At 39.4% G+C, this 13,107-nt stretch overlaps 1 non-coding gene across 1 annotated transcript; it reads left to right on the top strand.

The window, feature by feature from the left end:
* Positions 1 to 8,249: 8,249 nt before the first annotated feature.
* Positions 8,250 to 8,357, top strand: LOC112753458 (small nucleolar RNA R71). The gene has a single exon (XR_003177846.1). It is a non-coding gene; the product is annotated as a small nucleolar RNA R71 (small nucleolar RNA).
* Positions 8,358 to 13,107: the final 4,750 nt, after the last annotated feature.

Here is a 13,107-nt window from a genome sequence, read left to right as displayed (position 1 = left end):
TTTTAGCTTTCTCTTTTCAATTTTTTAATCTCAATGATTCTTTTCCAACTTCTTACTTTTTAAAATTTCAAATATTTTTAAAAATAAAATCTCTTTCAAATCTTTTATTTTATTTTCAAATCTTTCTTAGTTAGTTACTTGTTTATTTCATTTTAATTTTAAAAGTTTGATTCTTTCTAATTCTTCTCTCTCTCTTCTATTTTCGAAAATCTCTAACTCTTTTCTCTCATTTCTTTTTCGAAAACTTTCTTCTTCATTCTCTTTCCATTTTTGAAAATTTATTTTAAATTAAAAGACATCTTTCTTTTCTTTTCTTCTAACTCTCTCACAAGGACCTCTATACTCTGACATAGAGATTCCTTTATCTTCACTTCTTGGTTTCTTTCTTCTTGTTTATGAACAGGAGTAGGTAGAAAGAACCTATCTTTGATCCAGATCCTGAATCTGAAAGGACTCTAAGAATACATCTGCAAAGCTCAGGCTAGCAGAGACGTAAAGAATCTTACAGGAGCTCTAAAACAAGAAACTAAAGATACAACAATGGCAGCTAATCCAGACAATGGGGGTGACGCAAGAAAGGTCCTAGGATCTTATACTGCACCCAATTCTTATTTCTATGGGTGCAGCATCTCCATTCTTGCCATTGGGACAAACAAATTTGAGTTAAAACCTCAACTGGTCACTCTAGTACAACAGAACTGTCAGTTTTATGGACTTCCACAAGAAGATCCAAACAAGTTCCTATCTGACTTTCTGCAGATATGTGACACTGTCAAGACTAATGGAGTAAATCCAGAAGTCTACAAGCTCCTACTCTTTCCCTTTGCAGTATGAGACAAAGCAAGGCTATGGTTGGATTCTCAGCCTAAAGAAATCCTAGACACCTGGGAGAAGGTGGTCATTGGATTCTTGACAAAGTTCTTTCCACCTCAGAAGCTGAGCAAGCTCAGGGTGGAAGTACAGACCTTCAGACAACAAGAGAGAGAATCCCTCTATGAAGCTTGGGAATGATACAAGAAATTTATCAGGAGATGTCCTCCTAACATGATTTCAGAATGGACGATGCTAGATATCTTCTATGATGGCTTATTTGAGGCGTCTAATATGTCATTGGACCACTCTGCAAGTGGATCCCTCCACTTTAAGAAGACGCCTGAAGAGGAACATGAGCTTATAAACATGGTTGCCAACAACCAGTATATGTACACCTCTGAGAGGAACTCTATGAATAACGGGGCTACCCAGAAGAGAGGCATCCTAGAAGTAGGCACTTGAGTGGGACGCAGAGCTCTAAGGCTTACTGTCCAGAGACAGCCTATGAGTTAGACGTAGGTGATAATGCCTGGACACCCATGGAGGAGGTGAACTACATGGGAAACCCCTCCAGAAACTCCAACAATAATTCCTATTCGAATACTTTCAATCAGGGATGGAAGAACCACCCTAATTTTGGGTGAAAAGATCAACAGCAGCCTCAACAAGGCTTCAATAATAACTAGGGTAGAATGAACCAGAACAGGTTCAGTAACAGACCATTCGAACCCTCTCAGCAACAGATGGAGACACCCAGGCAGAGCCTCTCTGACTTGGCCGTTATAGTCTCTAACCTGTCCAAGACCATGCACAGTTTCATGACTAAACCTAGGTCTTCTATTCGAAACTTGGAGATACAAGTTGGTCAGTGGTATGCGAAATTGTTACTCAGGTTGTGAATTATTGTTCGAAATTGATTCCCTGGTGATGACACCAAAAACGGATGCACAGAACCATGGTCTAAACATATCTTCACAACTTCGCATAACTAACCAGCAAGTGCACTAGGTCGTCCAAGTAATACCTTACGTGAGTAAGGGTCGAATCCCACGGAGATTGTTGGTATGAAGTAAGCTATGGTCACCTTGTAAATCTCAGTCAGGCGGATATAAAATATTACTGGGGTTTTCGAAAATCAATTAATAAAAGAAGGATAGAAATACTTATGTAAATCATTGGTGAGAATTTCAGATAAGTGTATGGAGATGCGTTCGTTCCTCTGAACCTCTGCTTTCCTGCTGTCTTCATCCAATCAGTCTTACTCCTTTCTATGGCTGGCTTTATGCAAGGGAATCACCGTTGTCAGTGGCTACATCCCCTCCTCTTGTGAATATGGTCCAAGAAGCTCTGTCACGGCACGGCTAATCATCTGAGGTTCCCGATCATGCTGGAATAGGATTCACCCTCCTTTTGCGTCTGTCACTACGCCTAGCACTCGCGAGTTTGAAGCTCGTCACAGTCATTCAATCATTGAATCCTACTCGGAATACCACAGATAAGGTTTAGAATTTCCGGATTCTCTTGAATGCCGCCATCATTCTAGCTTACACCACGAAGATTCTGATTAAGAGATCTAAGAGATACTCATTCAATCTAATGTAGAACGGAAGTGGTTGTCAGGCACGCGTTCATGGGGAATGATGATGATTGTCACGTTCATCACATTTAGGTCGAAGTGCGAATGAATATCTTAGAAGCGGAATAAGTTGAATTGAATAGAAAACAGTAGTACTTTGAATTAATCTTTGAGGAACAGCAGAGCTCCACACCTTAATCTATGGAGTGTAGAAACTCTACCGTTGAAAATACATAAGTGATAATGGAGTTCATTGGTCTCGGCCCCAGAGGGGAACCGGAGTAACCAAGACTGCTATGATTCGAAGATAAAACTCAAGATCTCTAATACAATAGTAAAATGTCCTATTTATAATAAACTAGCTACTAGGGTTTACAAAAGTAAGTAATTGATGCATAAATCCACTTCCGGGGCCCACTTGGTGTGTGCTTGGACTGAGCTTGAAGTCTACACGTGGAGAGGTCATTCTTGGAGTTGAACGCCAGCTTTTGTGCCATTTTGGGCGTTGAACTCCACTTTGCAACTTGTTTCTGGTGCTGGACGCCAGAATTGGGCAGAGAGCTGGCGTTGAACGCCAGTTTGAGTCGTCTAAACTTGAGCAAAGTATGGACTATTATATATTTCTGGAAAGCCCTGGATGTCTACTTTCCAACGCAATTAGAAGCGAGCCTTTTTGAGTTCTGTAGCTCCAGAAAATCCATTTTGAGTGCAGGGAGGTCAGAATCCAACAGCATCAACAGTCCTTCTTCAACCTCTGAATCTGATTTTTGCTCAAGTCCCTCAATTTCAGCCAAAAAATACCTGAAATCATAAAAAAACACACAAACTCATAGTAAAGTCCAGAAATGTGAATTTAACATAAAAACTAATGAAAACATCCCTAAAAGTAACTAGATTCTACTAAAAATATACTAAAAACAATGCCAAAAAGCGTATAAATTATCCGCTCATCACAACACCAAACTTAAATTGTTGCTTGTCCCCAAGCAACTGAAAATCAAATAGGATAAAAAGAAGAGAATATACTATAAATTCCAAACTATCAATGAAACATAGCTCCAATTAGATGAGCGGGACTTGTAGCTTTTTGCCTCTTGAATAGTTTTGGCATCTCACTTTATCCATTGAAGTTCAGAATGATTGGCTTCTATAGGAACTCAGAGTTCAGATAGTGTTATTGATTCTCCTAGTTCAGTATGATGATTCTTGAACACAGCTATTTTATGAGTCTTGGCCGTGGCCCTAAGCACTTTGTTTTCCAGTATTACCACCGGATACATAAATGCCACAGACACATAATTGGGTGAACCTTTTCAGATTGTGACTCAGCTTTGCTAAAGTCCCTAATTAGAGGTGTCCAGGGTTCTTAAGCACACTCTTTTTTTGCTTTGGACCTTGACTTTAACCGCTCAGTCTCAAGTTTTCACTTGACACCTACACGCCACAAGCACATGGTTAGGGACAGCTTTGGTTTAGCCGCTTAGACCAGGATTTTATTCCTTTAGGCCCTCCTACCCACTGATGCTTAAAGCCTTGGGATCCTTTTTATTTGCCCTTGCCTTTTGGTTTTAAGGGTTACTGGCTTTTTGCTCTTGCCTCTTGGTTTTAAGAGCTTTTGGCTTTTTCTGCTTGCTTTTTCTTTCTATTTTTTTCGCCTATTTTTTTTCTTTTTTTTTTCTGCAAGCTTTGTTCTTTGCTACTTTTTCTTGCTTCAAGAATCATTTTTATGATTTTTCAGATTATCAAATAACATGTCTCCTAGTCATCATTCTTTCAAGAGCCAACATATTTAACATTCATAAACAACAACTTCAAAAGACATATGCACTGTTCAAGCATTCATTCAGAAAACAAGAAGCATTGTCACCACATCAATATAATTAAGCTAAGTTCAAGGATAAATTCAAAACTCATGTACTTCTTGTTCTTTTGAATTAAAACATTTTTCATTTAAGAGAGGTGATGGATTCATAGGACATTCATAACTTTAAGACAAAGTTACTAACTACTAATGATCATGTAATGAAGACACAAACATAGATAAGCACTTAACATAGAAAACGAAAAACAGAAGAAATAAGAACAAGGAATGAATCCACCTTAGTGATGGTGACGTTTCCTTCTTGAGGAACCAATGATGTCCTTGAGCTCTTCTATGTCTCTTCCTTGTCTTTGTTGCTCCTCCCTCATTGCTTTTTGATCTTCTCTAATTTCATGAAGGATGATGGAGTGCTCTTGATGTTTCACCCTTAGTTGTCCCATGTTGGAACTTAATTCTCCTAGGGAGGTGTTGATTTGCTCCCAATAGTTTTGTGGAGGAAAATGCATATAAGGCATCTCCGGGATCTCATGGTGATGAGCTTCCTGCGCCTCTTGAGCTCCATGAATGGGCTCTCTTGCTTGCTCCATCTTTTTCTTAGTGATGGGCTTCTCTTCCTCAATGTGAATGTCTCCTTCTATGGAAGCTCCAGCTGAGTAACATAGATGGCAGATAAGATGAGGAAAAGCTAGCCTTGCCCCAGGAGAGGGCTTTTCGGCTATTTTATAGAGTTCAAGGGAGATGACTTCATGAACCTCTACTTCTTCTCCAATCATGATGCTATGGATCATGATGGCCCGATCCACAGTAACTTCAGATCGGTTGCTAGTGGGGATGATGGAGCGTTGGATGAACTCCAACCATCCTCTAGCCACAGGCTTGAGGTCCAATCTTCTTAGTTGAACCGGCTTGCCTTTGGAGTCAATCTTCCATTGAGCTCCTTCCACACATATGTCCATGAGGACTTGGTCCAACCTTTGATTAAAGTTGACCCTTCTAGTGTAGAGGCGTTCATCTCCTTGCATCATAGGCAAGTTAAACGCCAACCTCACATTTTCCGGACTAAAATCCAAGTATTTCCCCCGAACCATTGTAACATAGTTCTTTGGATCTGGGTTCTTACTTTGATCATGGTTCTTGGTGATCCATGCATTGGCATAGAACTCTTGAACCATTAGGATGCCGACTTGTTGGATGGGATTTGTTAGAACTTCCCAACCTCTTCTTTGAATTTTATGTCGGATCTCCAGATACTCATTTCTTTTGAATTTGAAAGGGACCTCGGGGATCACCTTCTTCTTGGCCACAACATCATAGAAGTGGTCTTGATGAGCTTTGGAGATGAATCTTTCCATCTCCCATGACTCGGAGGTGGAAGTTTTTGTCTTCCCTTTTCCCTTTTCTAGAGGATTCTCCGGTCTTAGGTGCCATCAATGGTAATGGAAAAACAAAAAGTTTATGCTTTTACCACACCAAACTTAGAATATTGCTCGCCCTCGAGCAAGAAAATAAAGAATTAGATGATGAAGAAGAAGAAAAGATGGAGAAGAGGGGGGATGTGTGTTTCGGCCAAGAAGAGAAGAGAGGGTTGTGTTGTGTGAAAATGAGGAAGAATGGAAGGCTTTATATAGGGAAGGGAGGGGGTTAAGGTTCGGCCATATGGGTAGGTTTGGGTGGGAAATTGATTTGAATTTTGAAGGTAGGTGGAGTTTATTGAGTAGGTTTATGGGGAAGAGTGGGTGGATGTGAGTGGTGAAGGGTTAACAGGGAAGAGAGATGGAGGTGATCATGAATGGAGAGAGAGAGAGGGTGAGGTGGGTGGGATCCTGTGGGGTCCACAGATCCTGAGGTGTTCAAGGATTTACAACCTTGCACAAAATTAGGCATGTAAAATGCCCTTGCATACAACTCTGGGCGTTCAGCGCCAGGTTGGTGCCCATTTTGGGCGTTCAACGCCCATTTGTTGCCCATTTCTGGCGTTGAACGCCAGAACCATGCTTGTTCTGGGCGTTCAGCGCCAGCTCTTCTCCAAGGTGCAATTCTGGCGTTCAGCGCCCAAATGCTGCCCATTTTGGGCGTTCAGCGCCCAGATACTGCCCATTTTGGGCGTTCAGCGCCAGAACCATGCTCTATTCTGGCGTTGAACGCCAGACAGGTGCTTCCTCCAAGGTGTGATTTTTCTTCCGCTGTTTTTGATTCTATTTCTAAATTTTTCGTTTATTTTGTGACTCTACATGATCATGAACCTAAGAAAACATGAAAAACAAAAATAAAATTAGATAAATAAACATTGGGTTGCCTCCCAACAAGCACTTCTTTAATGTCAATAGCTTGACAGTGGGCTCTCATGGAGCCTCACAGATGTGCAGAGCTTTGTTGAGACCTCCCAACACCAAACTTAGAGTTTGGATATGGGAGTTTGACACCAAACTTAGAGTTTGGTTGTGGCCTCCCAACACCAAACTTAGAGTTTGACTGTGGGGGCTTTGGTTGACTCTGCTTTGAGAGAAGCTTTTTCTGCTTCCTCTTCATGGATGCAGAGAGAGATCCTTGAGTTGTAAACACAAGGTTGTCCTTATTTAATTGAAGGATCAATTCTCCTCTGTCCACATCAATCACAGCTCTTGTTGTGGCTAGGAAAGGTCTTCCTAGGATGATGGATTCATCCTCTTCCTTTCCAGTATCCAGGACTATGAAATTAGCAGGGATGTAAAGGCCTTCAACCTTTACTAACACGTCCTCTACTTGTCCATAAGCCTGTTTTCTTGAATTGTCTGTCATCTCTAATGAGATTTTAGCAGCTTGCACCCCATAGATTCCCAGTTTCTCTATTACAGAGAGGGGCATGAGGTTTATCCTTGAACTAAGGTCACACAGAGCCTTAAAGATCATGGTGCCTATGGTACAAGGTATTATGAATTTTTCAGGATCCTGTCTCTTCTGAGGCAATGTCAGCTGATCCAGATCACCTAGTTTATTGGTAAACAAGGGAGGTTCATCTTCCCAAGTCTCAATACCAAATAATTTGGCATTTAGCTTCATGATTGCACCAAGGAACTTGGCAGTTTGCTCCTCAGTAACATCCTTATTCTCTTCAGAAGAGGAATACTCATCAGAGCTCATGAATGGCATAAGGAGGTTCAATGAAATCTCTATGGTCTCTAGATGAGCCTCAGAGTCCTTTGGTTCCTCAGAGGGAAGCTCCTTATTGATCACTGGACGTCCCAGGAGGTCTTCCTCCTTGGGATTCACGTCCTTCTCCTCTCTTGTGGGTTCGGCTATGGTAATTAATTCAATGGCCTTGCACTCTCCTTTTGGATTCTCTTCTGTATTGCTTGGGAGAGTACTAGGAGGGATTTCAGTGATCCTTTTACTCAGCTGGCCCACTTGTGCTTCCAAATTTCTAATGGAAGACCTTGTTTCATTCATGAAACTCACAGTGGCCTTCGATAGATTAGAGACTAAATTTGCTAAGCTAGATGGATTCTGCTCAGAATTCTCTATCTGTTGCTGAGTGGATGATGGAAAAGGCTTGCTATTGCTAAACCTGTTTCTTCCACCATTATTAAAGCCTTGTTGAGGCTTTTGATCCTTCCATGAGAGATTTGGGTGATTTCTCCATGATGGATTGTAGGTGTTTCCATATGGTTCACCCATGTATTTTAACTCTGCTATTGCAGGGTTCTCAGGATCATAAGCTTCTTCCTCAGAAGATGCCTCTTGAGTACTGTTGGATGCAGCTTGCATTCCATTCAGACTCTGAGAAATCATATTGACTTGCTGAGTCAATATTTTATTCTGAGCCAATATGGCATTCAGAGTATCAATTTCAAGAACTCCCTTCTTCATAGGCGTCACATTACTCACAGGATTCCTCTCAGAAGTGTACATAAACTGGTTATTAGCAACCATGTCAATGAGTTCTTGAGCTTCTGCAGGCGTTTTCTTTAGGTGAATGGATCCACCTGCAGAAGTATCCAATGACATCTTTGATAGCTCAGATAAACCATCATAGAATATATCCAGGATGGTCCATTCTGAAAGCATGTCAGAAGGACACTTTTTGGTCAGCTGCTTGTATCTTTCCCAAGCTTCATAGAGGGATTCACCTTCCTTCTGTCTGAAGGTCTGAACATCCACTCTAAGCTTGCTCAGCTTTTGAGGAGGAAAGAACTTGGCTAAGAAAGCCGTGACCAGCTTATCCCAAGAGTTCAGGCTATCTCTAGGTTGAGAGTCCAACCATATTCTAGCTTTGTCTCTTACAGCAAAAGGGAAAAGCATGAGCCTGTAGACTTCAGGATCTACTCCATTAGTCTTAACAGTATCACAGATCTGCAAGAATTCAGTTAAGAACTGAAAAGGATCTTCAGATGGAAGTCCATAAAACTTGCAGTTCTGCTGCATCAGAGAAACTAGCTGAGGTTTCAGCTCAAAATTGTTTGCTCCAATGGTAGGAATGGATATGCTTCTTCCATGTAAATTGGAATTAGGTGCAGTAAAGTCACCAAGCATTCTCCTTGCATTATTGTTGTTGGGTTCGGCTGCCATCTCCTTTACTTGTTCGAAATTTTCAATAAGGTTGTCTCTGGATTGTTGTAATTTAGCTTCTCTTAGTTTCCTCTTCAAAGTCTTTTCAGGTTCTGGATCAGCTCCAACAAGAATGTCTTTTTCTTTGTCCCTGCTCATAAGAAAGAGAAGAGAACAAGAAAAGAAGAGGAATCCTCTATGTCACAGTAAAGAGGTTCCTTATTGTTAGTAGAAGAAGAAAAGGAATAGGGGTGAAGAAGAATGAAGAATCCGAACACAAGGGTAAGGATAGGAGCAGTGATGTAAGAAGAGGAGATGTTAGTAGATGAATAAATAAATAGAATAAGATGAGAGAGGGAGAATTTTCGAAAATAATTTTTGAAAAAGAGTTAGTGATTTTCGAAAATAGTTTTTGAAAAAGGTTAGTAATTTTCGAAAAATAATAAATTGAAAATAATTAGTTAATTAAAAAGAAATTTTGAAAAAGAGGGGAGATATTTTTGAAAATAAGAGAGAGAGAGAGTTAGTTAGGTAGTTTTGAAAAAGATGAGAAACAAACAAAAAGTTAGTTAGTTAGTTGAAACCAATTTGAAAAGATAAGAAGTTAGGAAGTTAGAAAAGATATTTTGAAATCAAATTTTTTTGAAAAAGGTAAGATAAGAAGATATTTTTGAAAAGATATGATAGACATTAGTTTTTGAAAAATATTTGATTTTTAAAATCACAATTAATGACTTGATTCACAAGAAATCACAAGATATGATTCTAAAACTTAAAGTTTGAATCTTTCTTAACACGCAAGTAACAAACTTGAAATTTTTGAATCAAAACATTAATTGATGATGTTATTTTCGAAGATATGATGTAAAATTAAGAAAAAGATTTTTTTGAAAAATATTTTTGAAATTTTCGAAAATAACTAAAAAAATTGAAAAAAGATTTGATTTTTGAAAAAGATTTTGAAAAAGATAAGATTTTTTTAAATTGAAAATTTGATTTGACTCAAAAACAACTAGATTTTAAAAATTTTTGAAAAAGTCAAATCTAATTTTTGAAATTTTAAGAGAGAAAAAGGGAAAGATATTTTTTTGATTTTTGAATTTTTATGAGGAGAGAGAAAAACAAGAAAAATGATGCAATGCATGAAAGTTATGGATCAAAACAATGAATGCATGCAAGAATGCTATGAATGTCAAGATGAACACCAAGAACATTATGAAGATCATGATGAACATCAAGAACACATTTTTGAAAAATTTTTTTAATGCAAAGAAAACATGCAAGACACCAAACTTAGAATTCTTTAATGCTTAGACATAAAGAATTCAGGAATGCATATGAAAAACAAGAAAAGACACAAAACATGCAAATGCAAAGATCAAACAAGAAGACTTACCAAGAACAACTTGAAGATCATGAAGAACACTATGAATGCATGAATTTTTTCGAAAAATGCAAGATGAACATGCAATTGACACCAAACTTATAACATGACTCAAGACTCAAACATGAAACACAAAAAATATTTTTGATTTTTATGATTTTCTAATTTTTTTGTATTTTTTCGAAAATTATTTGAAAAACAAAAATAAGGATTCCAAAATTTTTAATATGAATTCCAGGAATCTAGCATTCTTAGTCTAAAGCTCCAATCTGAGGGTTAGGCATGGCTTAATAGCCAGCCAAGCTTTAGCATATAACATCAGAAAATATACTGCTCATTACTTATCAAAGTAACTTGCCTCTATGCTGATGGTTTGGAAGCCTCAGTCCAAAAGAATTTAGACATGGCTTTATAGCTAGTCAGGCTTCAACATGCTTCATGAAACACTAGAATTCATTCTTAAAAATTTTGAAGAAAAATATATTTTTGAAAACATTTTTTTTTCGAAAACAAATGAGAAATTTTTGAAAGATTTTTGAAAAATTTTTGAAAATAAAATAAAAAGAAAATTACCTAATCTGAGCAACAAGATGAACCGTCAGTTGTCCAAACTCGAACAATCCCCGGCAACGGTGCCAAAAACTTGGTATGCGAAATTGTTACTCAGGTTGTGAATTATTGTTCGAAATTGATTCCCTGGCGATGGCACCAAAAATGGATGCACAGAACCATGGTCTAAACATATCTTCACAACTTCGCATAACTAACCAGCAAGTGCACTGGGTCGTCCAAGTAATACCTTACGTGAGTAAGGGTCGAATCCCACGGAGATTGTTGGTATGAAGCAAGCTATGGTCACCTTGTAAATCTCAGTCAGGCGGATATAAAATATTACTGGGGTTTTCGAAAATCAATTAATAAAAGAAGGATAGAAATACTTATGTAAATCATTGGTGAGAATTTCAGATAAGTGTATGGAGATGCGTTCGTTCCTCTGAACCTCTGCTTTCTTGCTGTCTTCATCCAATCAGTCTTACTCCTTTCTATGGCTGGCTTTATGCAAGGGCATCACCGTTGTCAGTGGCTACATCCCCTCCTCTTGTGAAAATGGTCCAAGATGCCCTGTCACGGCACGGCTAATCATCTGAGGTTCCCGATCATGCTGGAATAGGATTCACCCTCCTTTTGCGTCTGTCACTACGCCCAGCACTCGCGAGTTTGAAGCTCGTCACAGTCATTCAATCATTGAATCCTACTCGGAATACCACAGACAAGGTTTAGACTTTTCGGATTCTCTTGAATGCCGGCATCATTCTAGCTTACACCACGAAGATTCTGATTAAAAGATCTAAGAGATACTCATTCAATCTAATGTAGAACGGAAGTGGTTGTCAGGCACGCGTTCATGGGGAATGATGATGATTGTCACGTTCATCACATTCAGGTTGAAGTGCGAATGAATATCTTAGAAGCGGAATAAGTTGAATTGAATAGAAAACAGTAGTACTTTGCATTAATCTTTGAGGAACAGCAGAGCTCTACACCTTAATCTATGGAGTGTAGAAACTCTACCGTTGAAAATACATAAGTGATAATGGAGTTCGTTGGTCTCGGCCCCAGAGGGGAACCGGAGTAACCAAGACTGCTATGATCCGAAGATAAAACTCAGGATCTCTAATACAATAGTAAAATGTCCTATTTATAATAAACTAGCTACTAGGGTTTACAGAAGTAAGTAATTGATGCATAAATCCACTTCCGGGGCCCACTTGGTGTGTGCTTGGGCTGAGCTTGAAGTCTACACGTGGAGAGGTCATTCTTGGAGTTGAACGCCAGCTTTTGTGCCATTTTGGGCGTTGAACTCCACTTTGCAACTTGTTTCTGGCGCTGGACGCCAGAATTGGGCAGAGAGCTGGCGTTGAACGCCAGTTTGCATCGTCTAAACTTGGGTAAAGTATGAACTATTATATATTGCTGGAAAGCCCTGGATGTCTACTTTCCAACGCAATTAGAAGCGCGCCATTTTAAGTTCTGTAGCTCCAGAAAATTCATTTTGAGTGCAGGGAGGTCAGAATCCAACAGCATCAGCAGTCCTTCTTCAACCTCTGAATCTGATTTTTGCTCAAGTCCCTCAATTTCAGCCAGAAAATACCTGAAATCACAGAAAAATACACAAACTCATAGTAAAGTCCAGAAATGTGAATTTAACATAAAAACTAATGAAAACATCCCTAAAAGTAACTAGATTCTACTAAAAACATACTAAAAACAATGCCAAAAAGCGTATAAATTATCCGCTCATCAGTCAGCTGAGTAAGAGGATCCCAGAGATCCCTTCCAACACTCTTCCAAGCAACATCGAGATGAATCCAAAGGAATAGTGCAAGGCCCTCATGATGGAGGTGGTGACCGAACCCAATGAGGAGCCTGCGATTGAGGAGCTCAAGGAAATCAAAGCTCATGAGGAGACTGATAGTGCCACCTTGCATGCCCCTTTGCTGATAGAGGAACCTGAGGAATACTCTTCTTCAGACGAGGATGAAGAGTCCAAGGAAGAGCAAATTGGTCGATACCTAGCAATCCTCAGGAAGCTGAAGGCCAACTCTTCTCATACAGAGGTGTTGGAGGAGTGAGATGAGCCTATGGTACTGGACAAGGAGTGCATTTCCTTGGTCCAGAAGAAGCTTCCTCAAAAGCTACCGGATCCCGAAAGCTTTCTGATTCACTGTACTATAGGGACCATCACCTTTGAGAAGGCACTATGTGACCTTGGCTCAAGCATCAACATCATTCCTCTCTCTGTAGAGGCTAGGAATTCTAGAGGTACAACGTTCTAAGATCTCATTAGAGATGGCAGACAAGTCCCTAAAAAGGGCATATGGTATGGTGGAAGATGTCCTAGTGAAGGTTGAAGACCTTTTACATCCCTGCTAATTTTGTAATCCTAGACAATGGGGAGGACAGAGATGAATTCTTCATCCTTCGAAG

This window comes from Arachis hypogaea, chromosome 15 (assembly GCF_003086295.3).
Source record: "Arachis hypogaea cultivar Tifrunner chromosome 15, arahy.Tifrunner.gnm2.J5K5, whole genome shotgun sequence".
Taxonomy (NCBI): Eukaryota; Viridiplantae; Streptophyta; class Magnoliopsida; order Fabales; family Fabaceae; genus Arachis; species Arachis hypogaea.
This window is presented reverse-complemented; position numbering and strand designations above follow the sequence as displayed.